This window comes from Podarcis melisellensis (genome assembly GCF_964234715.1).
Source record: "Podarcis melisellensis genome assembly, chromosome: 17".
NCBI lineage: Eukaryota > Metazoa > Chordata > Lepidosauria > Squamata > Lacertidae > Podarcis > Podarcis melisellensis.
Window position 1 is genome coordinate 7,448,171 of NC_138534.1, and position 17,507 is coordinate 7,465,677.

The following is a 17,507-nucleotide window of genomic DNA, read 5'->3' on the forward strand; positions in this document are numbered from 1 at the left end:
TGCTGACTTTATATCCCTTCCCAGCTCTTGCCACCAGGTGCTGTGAGTTACCAATCGGCCTCACCTGTGCAACTGCGCCTTGCCTCTCCAGAACAAACTTAGGAAGGCCCCAGTCCTGGTCACAGGGCCTGGCTCCTGCATGCACACCTGACAACCATGCAATGGAGAGTTGATCACCAGTCCCTTCTTGTGTGACAGGCAATAATTATACACCAGGGTTTCCCAAACTTGTGTCTCCAGCTGGTTTTGGACTACAATTCCCATCATCCCTGACCACTGGTCCTGCTAGCTAGGGATGATGGGAGTTGTAGTCCAAAAACAGCTGGGAGACCCAAGTTTGGGAAGCCCTGTTATACGCCATGAAGAGTCCTGGTTGTTATGGCAGCATTGGTGGAAGCATTCAGAGCCCGCTGGCCTTCACCAGAAAACTGAGCACTATCCTCTCCTCAGCACATCTGCCAGTTCTGGGTCTTCATCACTGTTTCTCACTGTGCAAGGGAGGATTTCCCTAAGAATCAGTGCACAGTTGAGAGGGGAAACATGAGCTTCTCAGATCCCATGCGCCCTCTATTGGAAAAGTTCAAGAGTGCCAAGCGGGGATTTTTGGTTGTGGGTGAAACATTAGTAGAACTGAAAGAAAATATAAAACATATATATTTAGACAAGATTTTGGCAGGGTAGTTATTTGGGGATCAGTCTCCTTGTTCCATTTTGCTTTTAAAATGGCTTTGTTGTGTGTTGATGTATATTTAAACTGAAGGGGTTTATAGGTGCATCTACTACAGTGGAATGGGACGTGGATGGCGCTGTGGGTTAAACCACAGAGCCTAGGACTTGCCGATCAGAAGGTCGGCAGTTCGAATCCCCACAACGGGGTGAGCTCCCGTTACTCGGTCCCAGTTCCTGCCAACCTAGCAGTTCGAAAGCACATCAAAGTGCAAGTAGATAAATAGGGACCGCTCCGGCGGGAAGGTAAATGGCGTTTCCGTGCGCTTCTCTGGTTCAGCAAAGCGGTTTAGTCATGCTGGCCACATGAACTGGAAGTTATACACTGGCTCCCTCAGCCAGTAAAGCGGGATGAGCGCTGCAACCCCAGAGTCGGTCACCACTGGACCTAATGGTCAGGGGTCCCTTTACCTTTACTACAGTGGAACCTCTATTTTGCAACCATAATCTGTTCTGGAGGTCTGTCTGGAGGTTGAAACGGGTCTCTGGGAGAGGTGCCGTTGTGCGCAGGCACGGGTGGCGGTTGCCCGCTTCTGCGTATGTACAAAGGGCGGTTGCTTGCTTCTGCACAAACTGTGATCGCCATTCCTGCGCATGTGCGAACGGCAGCAAACCCGCTGGTTACTTCCGGGTTTGCCATGGTAATAATAATAATAATAATAATAATAATAATAATAATAATAATAATAAATTTAGCCGGGCTCAGGGCGGCTAACAACAATAAAACAGTACAAAAGTACAGCATAAACAACACTCTAAAATCATTCATTATAACTTGGAATGACAGTAAGAAAAGGCAGTGCTAAGTAGAGGTTTGACCGTATTAGATATTCACATAGATATTAGCACGAAGTAAACGGATTCTAGCCACAAACTATACCTAGATCAGGGTGTGTGTGTGTGTACATACACATATGTGATGATAATAGAATTGTCAAGAGTGAGGTCATCAGGAAATTAATGTTGTCATTATTGGTTAACCTTGTTCTTTGTCCTTTTCTTCTTCTTCTTTGCAGAGAATTCTTCTGCCGCCACTGTTAATCCAACCAGCTGCCTCTTCAGCGGGAAGCCACCTGGCGAAGAATTGGCAGGAGGAGCTTCAAACCACAACATCCCAGGGATTCCCAAGGAAGGAGCCAGCCAAGCTGCCTTCCCCGAGGACAGCAACCTGTTCCATTGCTCCTTCTCCATGTTTTGTGTTCTCCTTGTGGTGTGGCTGGAGCTGGCCTGCTAACCAGCCTGAAAAGAGGGGTGGCATGGCACCCTGAAGACCCGTTAGCTCATTGTGATGCCTGACTGATGAGCCACAGTTGCATGGTTGTCGTGAGTAAGCCTATGTGCATAGCATGCTCATGGCAACATACCATGTGAGCAGTTTATTAGACCAGCTCGGGAGACAAGAACACAGGAAACAGCTTGCATCTGGGCAGACTATTTTATTTGTCCATTTAGCCCAGTGTTATCTGTCTGTCCTCTGACAGGCAAAGGCACTTCAGAATCTCAGGCAGAGAGAGTTCTTTCCCATCAAAGCAGGGTGCTTCCAGATCATGGGTAGCCAAACTAGGGGCTGGATGCGGTCCAGTCGCCTTCTAAATCTGGCCCGCAGACCATCCAGGAATTAGCGTGTTTTTACATGAATAGAATGTGTCCTTTTTAGTTAAAATGCATCTCTGAGTTATTTGTGGGGCCTGCCTAGTGTTCTTACATGAGTAGAATGTGTGCTTTTACTTAAAATGCATTATTTGTGGGGCATAGGGACGCGGGTGGCGCTGTGGGTAAAAGCCTCAGTGCCTAGGACTTGCCGATCGAAAGGGCGGCGGTTCGAATCCTCGCGGCGGGGTGCGCTCCCGTTGCTCGGTCCCAGCGCCTGCCAACCTAGCAGTTTGAAAGCACCCCAGGTGCAAGTAGATAAATAGGGACCGCTTACTGGCGGGAAGGTAAACGGGGTTTCCGTGTGCTGCGCTGGCTCACCAGATGCAGCTTTGTCACGCTGGCCACGTGACCCGGAAGTGTCTCCGGACAGCGCTGGCCCCCGGCCTCTTAAGTGAGATGGACGCACAACCCTAGAGTAGGACACGACTGGCCCGTACGGGCAGGGGTACCTTTACCTTTTATTTGTGGGGCATAGGAATTCATTCATTTTTTTTGTCAAAATATAGTCCGGCCCCCCACAAGGTCTGAGGGACAGTAGACTGGCCCCCTGCTGAAAATGTTTGCTGACCCCTGTTCCAGATGAACTGTCTTTTGAACATTCATCCTGACTTGTTTGCATGGAGGTTAGATCCTGAGCCCGCCAGCATTGCACATTTAAAGCAGCATCATATCACTTTTAAAAGCCATGGCTTCCCTGAAAGAATTATGGGAAGTGTAGTTTGTTAAGGATACTTAGAGTTGGTAAAAGGTAAAGGTAAAGGACCCCTGACAGTTAAGTCCAGTCGCAGACGACTATGGGGTTGCGGCGCTCATCTTGCTTTACAGGCCGAGGGAGCCGGTATTTGTCCGCAGACAGTTTTTCCAGGTCATGTGGCCAGCATGACTAAGCTGCTTCAGGCACAACGGAACACCGAAACCAGAGCAGCGCATGGAAACACCATTTACCTTGCCGCCAGAGCGGTACCTATTTATCTACTTGCACTTTGACATGCTTTTGAACTGCTAGGTTGGCAGGAGCTGGGACCAAGCAACGGGAGCTCACCCTATTGCCGGGATTCGAACCCCCAACCTTCTGATTGGCAAGCCCCAAAGGCTCAGTGGTTTACACCACAGTGCCACCTGTGCTGAGTTGTTAGGAGATCCATATTCACCTCACAGAGCTACAGTTCTCAGAGTTCCCTGGAAAAGAGGGTTTGATCACTCTGAGAAGTGTTATCTCTGTGAGGAGTATGGGGGTGTCCTAAAAACTCACTAAGGTGTGCTGAGCTGTGCTAGGCTTACCTGCCCGATATGGCAGATGTTGAAACCTCACCTCTTGAAGAGATGAAAGATCAGGGCCAAGAATCATCCGCACCTGTGGAGTTCATGCAACTGGTTAGTTTCCCCCCACTCCCAGATATGTCAGATTTTAGGCACTTAGAATAAAGATGGAAGAATCTGAAGGAAGACTCAAGGCAATCCTATGTATGCTGAATTAAGTCAAACTGTGTTCAACCGTCAGGTAAGCCTGCATAGAATTTTTGCCTACTGAAACTGAACCAGGAAGACTTGGGTCCAAATCCTAGCCCTGTCATGAAATCACCTGGTGGCCTTAAGCGAGCAATTATCAAAAGGGCAGAAGAAAAGCTATCCTTAGCTTTCTCTATGAATTTGCCACCTAAGTTGTTAAGTGTTTAGTGAATTCCATAGTTTAGTGAAAAATAGTAAAGAAACCTATCCATTCTGAAGGAAATCAGCCCTGAGTGCTCACTGGAAGGACAGATCGTGAAGCTGAGGCTCCAATACTTTGGCCACCTCATGAGAAGAGAAGACTCCCTGGGAAAGACACTGATGTTGGGAAAGATCTGATGTTGCACAAGGAGAAGGGGACGACCGAGGACGAGATGGTGGGACAGTGTTCTGGAAGCTACCAGCATGAGTTTGACCAAACTGCAGGAGGCAGTGGAAGACAGGAGTGCCTTGCATGCTCAAGAGTCGGACACGACTAAACAAGTAAAGAAATGCTTAATTTTGTTTGTCCTGAATCTTCCAACATTCAGCTTCATTGCACAGCCAGCAAAGTTCTAGAACTGAGAGAGAGGAAGTCATGCGCTTTTTTTTGCCCCCCCCTCCGAAAAAATAGTTTAAAACAATTTTTTGGGTGGTGTTAGCCAAAAAAAGGTTAACAGCTTTTGTGTCTGGATTTTCGCTTTTTGAAATATGGCGAAAAGATGTCTATCTCTTTCAGTCTCAGTCATTATCTTTCAGTCTCAGTGGGAGGATAACAACAGGGTCCTGGAGAGGATTCTTTGAGTTAATGTTTCTTAGTGTAGCACTTTGAAATGCTAAGGACTGCTAAGTATTGTTATTGTTGGCTGCTGTTGGTTAGGAGTTAAGAGGTGAAGAGAGTGTGAACTGTGTGTGGAGTGGGGGGGAATCAGTGTTCTTTCTTTTCAGGGCAAGATATTAAGAAGATAGGGCTGCAAGCTCCACAGGTGTCCAGGTCCAGGCTATTGGGCTTCCTCACAGCTCCCACCTAAGATGACACCGGAAGAGGGAGACTGATTGCCTAGGAGAAGGGAAGTAGGTGGCTCTCCTGATGCATTTTCCAGAAGGCTGCCTGCAAGAGCCATGTTATCTGGCAGCGTCAAAAATGAGACCCTTGTGGCACCGTAAAGACTAACAAATTTATTATGGCAATCAGCTTTTGTGGACCCGAGCTGATTGCCATAATAAATTGGTTCGTCTCTTCCTACAAATTGCCTGGCTTGGCGGTCTGCAGTTCACTGCTGCCATTTGTTTATTACCAGCAAAATCTTTGTTGTTGTGTGAAGGAAAGTGGTGGCTGTGACAGAGGAAGTTCTGCTGGTTTTTTGAGATGGGGGGAGGGAGGCTGACTACCTGCTCTTGGGGCTAAAGGGTGGGGTCTTCCCTTATCCTCTGCCCCACTCCATAGGGCTGAGCAGCAGCCATTCATATAGGAGAGGTAAGTAAAGGGGAGGACATCTTACAGGTGCAGACTGAACCTGCTCCTTGCCTCTGGTGACCCCCAGTGTTTGAGATAAGGGGTGGATTTTGCTCCCTTTCCTGCCTCACAGCCAGCTGGTCTTGTTTTGCATGACACTGACTATCCCTCTGCACATTGTCCAGTCCTGGATTCTACTTCACATTTGTATCCCTCCCCTTCCTCCAGGATGCTCAATGTTACCTCCCGCCCCCAATGTCCTTTTATCCTCACAACATGATTTTCATGAGATTATCAGTCTTTGCCTTCAAGATGACCCTGCAAGGTCGATTAGGCTGTGAAAAGGGCAGCTGCCCTGCGATTGCTCTGGAAAAGGATATGAAGCGAGCAAGAAACAAAATCCCAGTCCTAGTCCAATGTTGTGCCCATTGAATCACACTGGCTATTTCTCTCTCTCAAAAGTGGCATCCAGACAGTACCACAGGGCAAAGGCTGGGTGCCCTAAGATTGATGGTGCAATTGGCTCTTTCCTCACTGTGTTGCAACCAGCAACAAAAAAACTGAGCATCTCATTGTTGCATGAGCCTACAGTGGTACCTCTAGTTACGAACTTAATTCGTTCTGGAGGTCCGTTCTTAACCTGAAACTCTTCTTATCTAGAGGTGTGCTTTTGCTACTGGGGCCTCTTGCTGCTGCTGTGCCGCCGGCACACGATTTCTGTTCTCATCCTGGGGCAAAGTTCTCAACTCAAGGTAACTCTTCCAGGTTAGCGGAGTTTGTAACCTGAAGCGTTTGTAACCTGAGGTGGTTGTAACTCGAGGTATCACTGTATTCACATGACATGATAAAACTTTATTCACATTAGCCAATGGCCATAGCAACAATAAAGCATTGCAGTATACGCAGAAAGGGAAATTTGATATAAGAGCATAATTTAAAGTCCTGAATCAGCAGTCAGTCAGTGGCCCTTATTCTGATTGCCCCTGCTATGAACCTTGCAACCTTTGCTGTTATCTGCTCATTTTGATCTGATAGAAGGAAGGACATTGTGGCAGTGGCTGAGCGCCCTGGGATGGTTAGTGCGAGTGGGGTGATGATCTCATTCCTCTGGTCTTTGTAGAGAGTACAGGACAAGAGGATGTGTGCCACTGTTTTGGTATTACCGTCTCCACAGGGGCAAAGACATTTCTCAGACGGGATCTTTTGGAATCGACCCTCAAGTACCGCAGATGGCAGAACATCCAGTCTTGCAGGTGTAAAAGCACGTCTATATTTTGGGATAATAAGTTTGTGCAGATATGGGGCCAGAGAATCACATGACAGCCAGTGGTCCTGATCCAAAGAAGGCTGAGAGCTTTCCTTTCATCATCAGCCTCCAGTGGAAACAACAAACCAGCTTCTTCAACTTCCCTAAAGAGCAGTTGGCTTGCTTGGCGCAAGAGTTACATAAAGGGGAACTCAGAGAGAGTTGCAGGGAGTGGCTCCCCGGCTTAGATGTCATCTACACACAGCTACATAGCAGGCAGAAATTCAAGAGGTGATGTTGTTTGCCCTTGCCAGACTAAGATGGTTTTGGGGTTTTTGTTGCCCATCCTATAGCTGTTAAAAACCACAGTGTCTCTGTCACAAAAAGGGTTGAGTGTGCCTACTCACAATTCTGCAAAGCAGCCGAGGCTGCAGAATGGAACATTTATGCTCTGGTGATATATCTGTTATTTCCTTCACTCTTGCAAGAGCCCTGAAAGGTAGGTGTGCTTTGTTTTTGCTTTTTCCTCCTGTGTGTGGCATTGAGGCTAAAACAGCATCCTATACAATCTGCTTCATCATCACCTGTTTTAACATCCACCTCTCTCTCTCTCTCTGTCTGTCTCTCTCTCTCTTTCTCTCTCGTACACGAAGCAAAAGAGAGGGTCTCGTGGAACATTCAACGCTGTCGGTGAGTTTTGTCACTGGGGTCAAACCATCGACTGTTGAGTGTACCTTGTGGCCTGTGCAGCACTTGGAAGCGAAGGAAGCTACCAGCCAAAGGACAGCCAAGTTGGTGGAGTTGAGAGTGCAGAAATGGTTTTCTAAGCAACAGGTGCTCAGCCTGGAGAAATGTAAAGTTGTGTGACAGGTATGTCTGCAAAGAGATCTGAAGCAGGACGTGCTTCAGTTTATTTCAATTGGACATGTCAAACCTACGTTCGCCAGGATGCTCATTGTCATGATACAACTCGCTCTCTTCCATTTTACCTTGTGCATTCATACAAGCCAGATATTTGCATCAATAGTGCAAAAGAAGGTGATTTAAGCTCCATGGATGAAAATGCCAAGGCGCGTATGTAAACTTCATCTGCTTACGTGATATCATCGGAGGGGTCTGTGCATGACCCATGCATCTCTAGGGCTCCCAGTTCTGCCCTCTTGCAACCTAGACACTGTTCTGATTCAGTGGAAGCCTAGGCAGCCGTGGTTCCTCAAACCTTCAAGAAGGTGCGCAGAGATTTTCAGTAGCCCTCCCTGCCTCTGACCAGAACACCACACTAGGAGGCAGGGTCATTGGCACATGCCAAAGCAGACACGATTGCTAACACCACCACATCTTCCCCAACCATGGGCCTAGCCAGGGGGGTGTAGTTGCTCCCCACCAAGTAAATAAATAAAGATACTAAACTAACTGACCAATACCTCAAGGACGGCCTCTTTCCATATGAACCTACCCAGACCCTGAGATCATCTTCTGAGGCCCTTCTTTGTGTGTCTCCTCCTCGAGAGGTCCGGAGGTTGGCAACACAAGAACGGGGCCTTCTCTGCAGTGGCTCCCCATCTGTGGAATGCTCTCCCCAGGGAAGTTCTCCTGGCGCCTTCATTATAAACCTTTAGGCGCCAGGCAAAAACGTTCCTTTTTAACCAGGCCTTTGGTTGATTTGATTTAGCATCCTATGCCCCTTTAAAATGTGGTTTTCTTTGGGGGGGGTTATTGTTTTTATTTTGATTATATATTTTGTGGTTTTATATATTGATTTTGTTCTGTGAACTGCCCTGAAACCTCCAGGTATAGGGCAGTATATAAATTCAACAAATAATAATAATAATAATTCTGTCCCAGATAACTCTGTTCTGCCCCCCCCCCTCCATAAAGCCTTCCCCAATAAAATAAACCCTGTTTTAAACCCTGAATTCTTATACTGGTTCTGATGACCTACAACAAGGGTGGGCAACCTTCTTTCAAGTGAGGGCCACATTCAAGAGATGTGGAGACTGGTCTATTATTATTATTATTATTATTATTATTATTATTATTATTATTAATAGGTCAAGTGGGGCACTGCCCAATCTCAGTCTGTCCTCACCCACCCATGACCTGCCTGCCTTCTAACCTATTCATGAGATCGCTCTGGCTGTCAGCTTTTTAGTCTCCGGGTCTTCCTTGTGGAGCTCAGCAGGGAAGAGGATGGGGGCAAAACTAGCATTAGTTGACTCTGAATGTCCTTTGTTTAGGTTCCACCTCTCATTTGGACTCCCTGTATTCTGTCCCACCAATCTCGATGTGCCCCAGACACAAAACATGCTGAAGGCCAGGATTTTCCATGACCAGAACTTGGGGACGTTCTGCAGGCTGCGATTCTATTATGCCCCTTGTTTCTTTCTAAACATTCAAAGGGGCAGGCAGGTGTTTTTCCTTTTTCATCTTCAGGCCTTGGCTTCTTCCCCAGGAAATGGAGCACATTAAAATACACACACACGCACACCCCATGTAATTCTTTGTAAAATCCTGTCACCAGGACATCGGCTATCTTCAGACAGTTTTGGAAAGCTAGAAAGTCACAATCAACATTCATTCTGTCGGTGGGTTGTGATGCTGGAGGAGAAGCTCACTGATCAGTGAATGCAACTGTGGCTGGAAGGCACACACAGGACCAGCATGTTCCAGGAGACTGCAGTGCATCAAGATGGACGGGGCAAAAACAGTCTCGCCACAAGGCCACCGTTCCTCAGTGGACTGTTCCTACCTGCACATACAGTTCAAGAACAGTCCTGCACTGCCTCAAGATCCTACAAGAATGCGTCAGCATCAATAATAATAATAATAAAATTTTATTTATACCCTGCCCTTCCCAGTTTAAAACCGGGCTCAGGGTGTCTAACAGCAAATACAGTGCTACCTCGGGTTACAGATGCTTCGGGTTACAGACACTTCAGGTTAGAGACTCCACTAACCCAGAAATAGTACCTCAGGTTAAGAACTTTGCTTCAGGATGAAAACAGAAATCGTGGTGGCAGTAGGAGGCCGCATTAGCTAAAGTGGTACCTCAAGTTAAGAATTGTTTCAGGTTAAGAACGGACCTCCAGAATGAATTAAGTTCTCAACCCAAGGTACCACTGTATAAAACATTGATTAAAATGCAACTTAAAAACAGCATAAAATACAGCATCAATGTCAATAAAATTCAGGGGTCATTTTGTGGGGGTCTATAAACAACTGATCACCAGGGCTAACTGGCCAGGTTGGTCCTACTAGGCCAGCAAGGAGACCAGGGAAGAGTTTAAATGTGGGGTCCCAGAAGGGTTTCTTCATAGAAAAGAAAAGGGAATAGAGGATCAGGCTAATTCAAATTGAAGGCCAGGTGGAATAGCTCTGTCTTACAGGCCCTGCAGAAGGAGATAAAGTCCTCCAGGGCCCTAGTCTCATGGGACAGAGCTGTCCACTAGGTGAGAGCCGTCACTGAAAAAGCCCCGGCCCTGGTGGAGGGTAGTCTGGCTGCTTTAGGGCCCAGAACCTTTAAGCTATTACTATTCATAGACCTTAGGGTCCTCTGCGGGACATACATATATAGAGAGTTCTGGGTCAAATCCAGCCCCCAAACTCAGCCTTGAGGACCAGTAGGTGTGGTCAATGTAGTGTCGGAGAGCCAGATTTCATGTATTGTGGGCACGACAGGAGAGCTCCTAACGTTTGTTTTTAACAAATGTAGTGGAGAGTTGCAAACGTCTCTGCATCTTTTTGCTTATTTCACCATACATAAAAGAAATATGTGACCCTTTTTTGACTAAAGGTAAAAATGCACAGAAGTGGCCTGAAATATCTCAAGACTCCCTCTCTCCTCAATATTTCTGTGGCTCAGTAACCTGCCTAAAAGCTATGCAGGCTTTCTGCTAGCCTTAGAAATGAGGGACAGGTCTATTCTCGTGGAATATGGTAAATAAGTTTGTTTTCCACGAGTGATTATTAACTTAATATTGTTAGGGTGTTCACCTCCATAGGGCAGGTTCTGCCTCAGAAGTAGAGATGGAAACAGCTTGGGGTGTAGAAACATCTAGGGGGATCCCTTGTCCTGCAATGTGGTCAGGAAACCCTGGCCCACTCCTATCCATGTTTTGACCCAGTGGAGAAGAGAGTCCTACTACTCCTCTGCCCTCAAGGTGAGGACGATTTTTCAGATACAGTGGTACCTCAGGTTACATACGCTTCAGATTACAGACTCCGCTAACCCAGAAATAGTACCTCGGGTTAAGAACTTTGCTTCAGGATGAGAACAGAAATCATGTGGCGGGAGACCCCATTAGCTAAACTGGTACCTCAGGTTAAGAACAGTTTCAGGTTAAGAACGGACCTCCAGAACGAATTGAGTAATTAACCCGAGGTAGCGCTGTACTAGGTAAGTAAAGTGTCGAAGGGGAAATTAGGTGATGACTGATAATATTTTTTCCTCTGCAGTGGGGGCTGTTCTGTGCTGTAAATTTCAGGTCTATTGCTGCACACCACCCCAGTCTCCAAGTGGGGTGAGATTCCAGGGGTTCCAGGCGCTCACCCATAGGTTCTAGACCAGGGGTTGGCAACCTAAGGCCGGGGGGCTGGATGCGGCCCATTCGCCTTCGCAATCCAGCCTGCAGACAGTCTAGGAATCAGCGCATTTTTACATGAGTAGAATGTGTGCTTTTATATAAAATGCATCTCTGGGTTATTTGTGGGGCATAGGAATTTGTTTATTTTCTCTCTACAAATTATAGTCCAGCCCACCACATGGTCTGAGGGACGGTGGACCGGCCCATGGCTGAAAAAGGTTGCTGACCCCTGTTCTAGGCATTCATTTCATTTTGGAAATGAGGCACTGTGGAGCCTGTGATTATCATCATCATTATTATTTATTAAATTGGTATACAGTGGTACCTTGGGTTACAGACGCCTCAGGTTACAGACGCTTCAGGTTACAGACTCCGCTAACCCAGAAATAGTACCTCGGGTTAAGAACTTTGCTTCAGGATACAAACAGAAATCACGTGGCGGCAGCAAGAGACCCCATTAGCTAAGGTGGTACCTCAGGTTAAGAACAGTTTCAGCTTAAGAATGGACCTCCAGAATGAATTAAGTTCTTAACCTGAGGTACCACTGTACTGCCCTTCATCTGTAGATCTCAGTACGGTTTGCAGCATAAAAATGCGAGATAAAGCATGGCTCCCTCTCTTTCTGCTTCTCCAGCCTGCCACTTTTGCACCCAGCTTCTAGCTCACATAACTGGTAACTCTCAACTCTGGCTTTCTTCCTTCTGAGGTCTCTGCACCTCACCAGGAGGCTAGGCCTGGCTGGATTAGCTGTTAACATTGGCTGGTTGCAGGAATTTAGAGGTCTGGCACCCACAAGCTCTTAATGCTATTACTGTACTACCAAGTTTAGATACCGACTGAAAAGTGGTACTGGTGTTTTGTTTCGTTGTTACTTTGCTATAAAATTCATCCTTTCACATGCAACTTCTTCAATAAAGATGTTCATTAAAAATAAATAAATCCAGAGGTTTGTCTTTTGCAAAAAGAAGATGTAGCAGATTTATTGTAAAGCTGCAATAAGCAATAGGTTTGTTACAACAAGCCAGTTGTATAGAGATAGCAAGGGAGCTTTTGAATTTTCCAGAACTCTATTTCAGACTGGATATTAAAAGCAACGACAAAAAAAGCTGGGAGGAGGAGTTAAAAGAAGAAAAGACGACAAGTCTTACGATTTGTAGCGAGGCTACAGATTTGCTCTGCCTTTCCTGTGACACAGAATCTGTTATACACCTTGGATACAACACTTCCTGCACATCACATTTTAAGACTCTTACAAAGTGCTTTACCTTTGTAGACTTAAAAAAAGGTTGCAAATACCATACCACAATTTGGGGTCTTACCACTATGCCCAGATTTCACCCCATGTCCTCTGTCCTCCACAACCATCTTTGCTTTGCCAGCTTGAAGACATGGACAAATCTTAACTATTTGTAACCTTTTTAGTTATACTAGTAAATATAGCACCATATTGTGGCTTTGGTTGTTTCACTTTCTTCCCTAATGGATCCCTATGACTCTACCAACAATTTTGCATGTTTTGGAGATTTACTGAGACATAATACAGCAAAAAGTTCAGTCGTAATACTAAGAATATTAGGGGGGTGGGCAAGGGAAGGACTAGACCAGGGTAAGCAACCTAAGGCCCGGGGGCCGGATGCAGCCCAATCGGCTTCTCAATCCAGCCCGCTGACGGTCCAGGAATCAGCATGTTTTTACATGAGCAGAATGTGTCCTTTTATTTAAAATGCATCTCTGGGTTATTTGTGGGGCATAGGAATTCATTCATTTTTGTTTTTCAAAATATAGTCTGGCCCACCACATGGTCTGAGGGACGGTGGACCAGCTCATGGCTGAAAAAGGTTGCTGACCCCTGGGGACTGGACCATGTGGAAAATGAACATAATATGTTAGCTGCAGTTCATTCATTTTAAGCTTTGAATTCTTGTTATAAAGAAGTGCACCTAGACATTCTGTTGTTGCGCCCATAACCTAGGTTTAAGGTGCCATTTAGCTCCTAGCTTCCATATCTCAGTTTCTGACACTGATTGCAGGGGTTGGACTAGATGGATCTTGTGCTGCCTTCCAACTCGACGGTCCCATGATTCTATGATTGAGCCCACTTCATGCATAAAAATGTACCCCTGCCCGTACGGGCCAGTCTTGCCAGACTCTAGGGTTGTGCGCTCATCTCACTCTATAGGCCGGGAGCCAGCGCTGTCCGCAGACACTTTCCGGGTCACGTGGCCAGCGTGACAAGCTGCATCTGGCGAGCCAGCGCAGCACACGGAACGCCATTTACCTTCCCGCTGGTAAGCGGTCCCTATTTATCTACTTGCACCCGAAGGTGCTTTCGAACTGCTAGGTGGGCAGGAGCTGGGACCGAACAACGGGAGCGCACCCTGCCGCGGGGATTCGAACCGCCGACCATGCGATCGGTAAGTCCTAGGCGCTGAGGTTTTACCCACAGCGCCACCCACGTCCCACCACTTCATGCATAGTATCCTGCAAATAGATCTGTACACTGCAAGAAGAGCAACACTAAAAAGGAAAAAAGCATTTGGTGTGGTTGATTATACCTCTTATAGCAGTGTAGAGAACAGAGGAACTGTGGATTAGTGGTTTCTGGGCTTCCCATCCTAGGTTCATAACTTGTTCTGGCTGGGGTTATGCTCCCCGCTAAAAAAAAACTAGTACAAGGCAAGCCAGCTTAGAACACTCTTGGTTGCACCAGGCCTTTGGGCAGTGGGAGGGTACTATTGCTAGTTAGACACACACACACCGATGTCATCCACATATTTGGTATCATTGTACGTGGCATTGCAACATTTAGGTGAAAGGTGGTATATAAATATTACTGCTGCTTACCTGGATAGTGCTGGGGCAAGGAAAGGCCACACGGCATAATTGTACCAGCAGGACAGCTGCTGCCAATTGGGTGCTTTTGCCAGGGCAGGGACAGTGCCCAGTTGCCACCACCTTCCCCAGGGGTCAGCAACAAATTCCTATGCCCCACAAATAACCCAGAGATGCATTTTAAACAAAAGGACACATTCTACTCATGTAAAAACAAGCTGATTCCCGGACCGTCCACGGGCTGGATTGAGAAGCCGATTGGGCTGTATCCGGCCCCCGGGCCTTAGGTTGCCTACCCCGGTCTAGTCCTTCCCTTGCCCACCCCCCTAATATTCTTAATATTACGACTGAGCTATTTGCTGTATTATGCCTCAGTAAATCTCCAAAACGTGCAAAATTGTATCCGGCCCCCGGGCCTTAGGTTGCCTACCCCTGACCTTCCCCAATCATCATGCAGGTAAGGAGCAATAATGGCAGTGTCTGGAGGGCACCTCTCTCCCCCCCCCCCCCACTATTTGGAGTGATGCAATACAGTGGTACCTCTGGTTGCAAACAGGATCCTTTCTGGAGGCCCGTTTGCAACATGAAAAGAACGCAATCCGCAGCAGCGTGTCTGCGCAAGCGCGGGTTGTGATTCACCGCTTCTGCTCATGTGCGTGATGTCATTTTATGCATCTGCGCAAGCGGCGAAACCCGGAAGTAACCCGTTCCTGTACTTCCAGGTCGCCGCAGGGCGTAATATGAGGTATGGAACAGACCAAAAATCTCACAAAAGCACAGCAAGCTTCCTGGTTCTCCAGAGCTCTTCACTGGGCAATATGTTACACAAAGCAAGGGGGAAAATAAAAATCAGAATACCCCAATGGAGTACTCTTACACTAACTATTCAATAACAAAAGGAATCCGTCTCTGTGGTTCATACATTTCACTGCTCTATTTCACAAATGGATTTGAACCCAGTTAACCTGGTAAAATGTTTTCCTGAACCATGATATTCAATTTCCCCACTTGATTTCCTTGTATTTGCTGTTTTTAGCACATTTCCTATAAGACCCCCAGGTTTATTCACACAGGAGCTCCCCCCCCCCCCTGCTGCCACCACCACTCACCTCTCAGTGTATTTGTTGAAAGTGTTACTGGCCAAGTTCTCCACATTGTAGTTTGAATAAACAAATAAATGTGTATTGGCCATTCATTTAGTGCTGGGTGACTAACTCCTGGCCCATGGACCTCTGAGTGTCTCCTGATTTGGCAGATATGGCACTTGGGGTAGTTTTCCATTTAAACAGACAGACAAAAACACACACACGCACAAAACCCCTTCCCATTTTTGCCTTTGTGGTGTTCCCTGAGCCGCCTCAAATGTCCTGTGTTAAAGTATAGGCATGTCCTTAATCCTGTAATTCCATCCCCTCCTACAAATGATTCCTGCTCAGTTATTTGCATATCTATAATATTAAACAATAAAATCCCAACTCATTTATTAATGAACAGTATAAAGCAACATATCAAGAGAATTGGGGGGGCTGAAAATTACAGTTTTCATGCCCCCGCTCAGTTCTGAGGTGTGTGAGCATTCCAGCTTTGCTACATTTTAGTGAAATCATTGTAGAAAAGGCTCCTTGCCCTTGCTGTGGGAGAGACGAAACACAGGCATTCTCCTCCACTCAGCATTGTACAATTAGTGAGAGTATTCCCATAAGAAGGGAATTCCATGAGCCAAGAAAATGCTGATGAGTATCTGAAGCTGCTTTTCAGTGTACAAAATTCTACCCCCCCCCCTTTTGACATCAAAGATCTTACGACTGCAGTTTACAACCAAGGCCCTTTAACTTTAAGGTAAAGGACCCTTGACGGTTAAGTCCAGTCGCGAATGACTCTGGGGTTGCGGCGCTCCCGATGTTTTTCGGGAGTTTTCCTGGGTCATGTGGCCAGCACGACTAAGCCGCTTCTGGCGAAACCAGAGCAGCACACGGAAATGCCATTTACCATCCTGCCAGAGTGGTACCTATTTATCTACTTGCACTTTTTGGTGTGCTTTCGAACTGCTAGGTTGGCAGGGACCAAGCAACGGGAGCTCACCCCGTCAGGAGGATTCGAACTGCTGACCTTCCGATCGGAAAACCCAAGAGGCTCAGTGGTTTAGACCACAGCGCCACTTTAGCTGTGCCTTAAAACTAAAATCTGAGGCTCCTTGCACAGAAAAAACAGGGTCAGGATCCAGTCAAACGTAAGTCTTTGTGAAGGTTGCAAACCCAACACACTCTCTGGAGAATTAATTCCATTCTGTTGCAACCCGTACCAATCAAAATAATGCAAAATACATTATATTAGCCGGACTGCACTGTTCTGTATAATTTGAAATATAAGATCACACACCTTGTTAATTTGTCTGCCTTTTTGGTTATAATTCAACATTTTCAATAAGGAATACATGCATAAATAAAAGGAATTAATTCCACTCAGCTCAGCTTAGGATCAGGCAGGAGGTCTCATAACCTTTTCAGCACTTGATTAAACCACTTCTACGTATTTCAATAAAGTGTACTTTTAAAATGCTAAATTTTGGCTAGCTTGTGCCCCACATTAATGTTCTCACTGTTATGGTTCTCACCGTATACATTTTAAAAATGCATTGCACCATTATGATATTTGAACAGTACAGTTTACAGTGCACTGTGTACAGGACAGGTCAGTTTACACTGGTAACCTTAGAAGTTCCTGCAACTGCATCAGCTCACATTAACCCCTTGCTTCCCCCTCCCCACCCCGTCACAATCTCTTCCCTGTTGTTACATTTAAGCTCCTTAAGTGACAGGATCATGAATTATGCCCCCATTTTATTTCATTTGCTTCTAAAAACCCATCAGACGCTACAGGTTGAATCCAAACTTCAATCCAGTTAAGCTAACATTGTAATTGTCTGGAAATTTAATAAGGACTAAATTAAACTCTGTTGGTGCCAATGATAACAAAGTGCAGATAATATGGTCAGGACCTAACTAACCTCGTGTACAGTATATTCATGGTGGCACACAAAAACAAAAAAAAGGTAATTGCTCGTCTGCTTAGTTTCTGGCACAGAGCCAAACCATTCGCCTTCCAATGGGGATGCTTTTATTGTGCTTTGCCACCAGCCAGACCTGAATGCAAGGCAGCTGTGCATTGCAGTGTTTTCCTTTGCTGTTGAAAGGGCAGCTTATTACCCCGACTGAGCGCCAGCAGTTAGCATGGCATAGCCAGCAATTTGGATGGTTTAAAAAAAGAGGATGAAGCTATTAATAATAAATTGGCATGTGGTATTAAGGTAAGGATCACCGCAGATGGTGACAGCAGTCACAAAATTAAAAGACGCCTGCTCCTTGGGAGAAAGGTGATGGCAAACCTAGACAGCATCTTAAAAAGCAGAGACATCACCTTACCAACAAAGGTCTGTATAGTTAAAGCCATGGTTTTCCCAGTAGTGATGTATGGAAGTGAGAGCTGGACCATAAAGAAGGCTGATCGCCGAAGAATTGATGCT

At 46.2% G+C, this 17,507-nt stretch overlaps 1 long non-coding RNA gene across 2 annotated transcripts in view; it reads left to right on the top strand.

The window, feature by feature from the left end:
- LOC309360405 overlaps window positions 1-2,289 on the top strand; it is a 32,750-nt gene extending 30,461 nt beyond the window's left edge. For both annotated transcript variants that reach the window (XR_014164109.1, XR_014164110.1), the window contains one exon: window positions 1,743-2,289. This is a non-coding gene — a long non-coding RNA (uncharacterized lncRNA). The remainder of the gene's footprint in view (window positions 1-1,742) is intronic.
- Window positions 2,290-17,507: the final 15,218 nt, after the last annotated feature.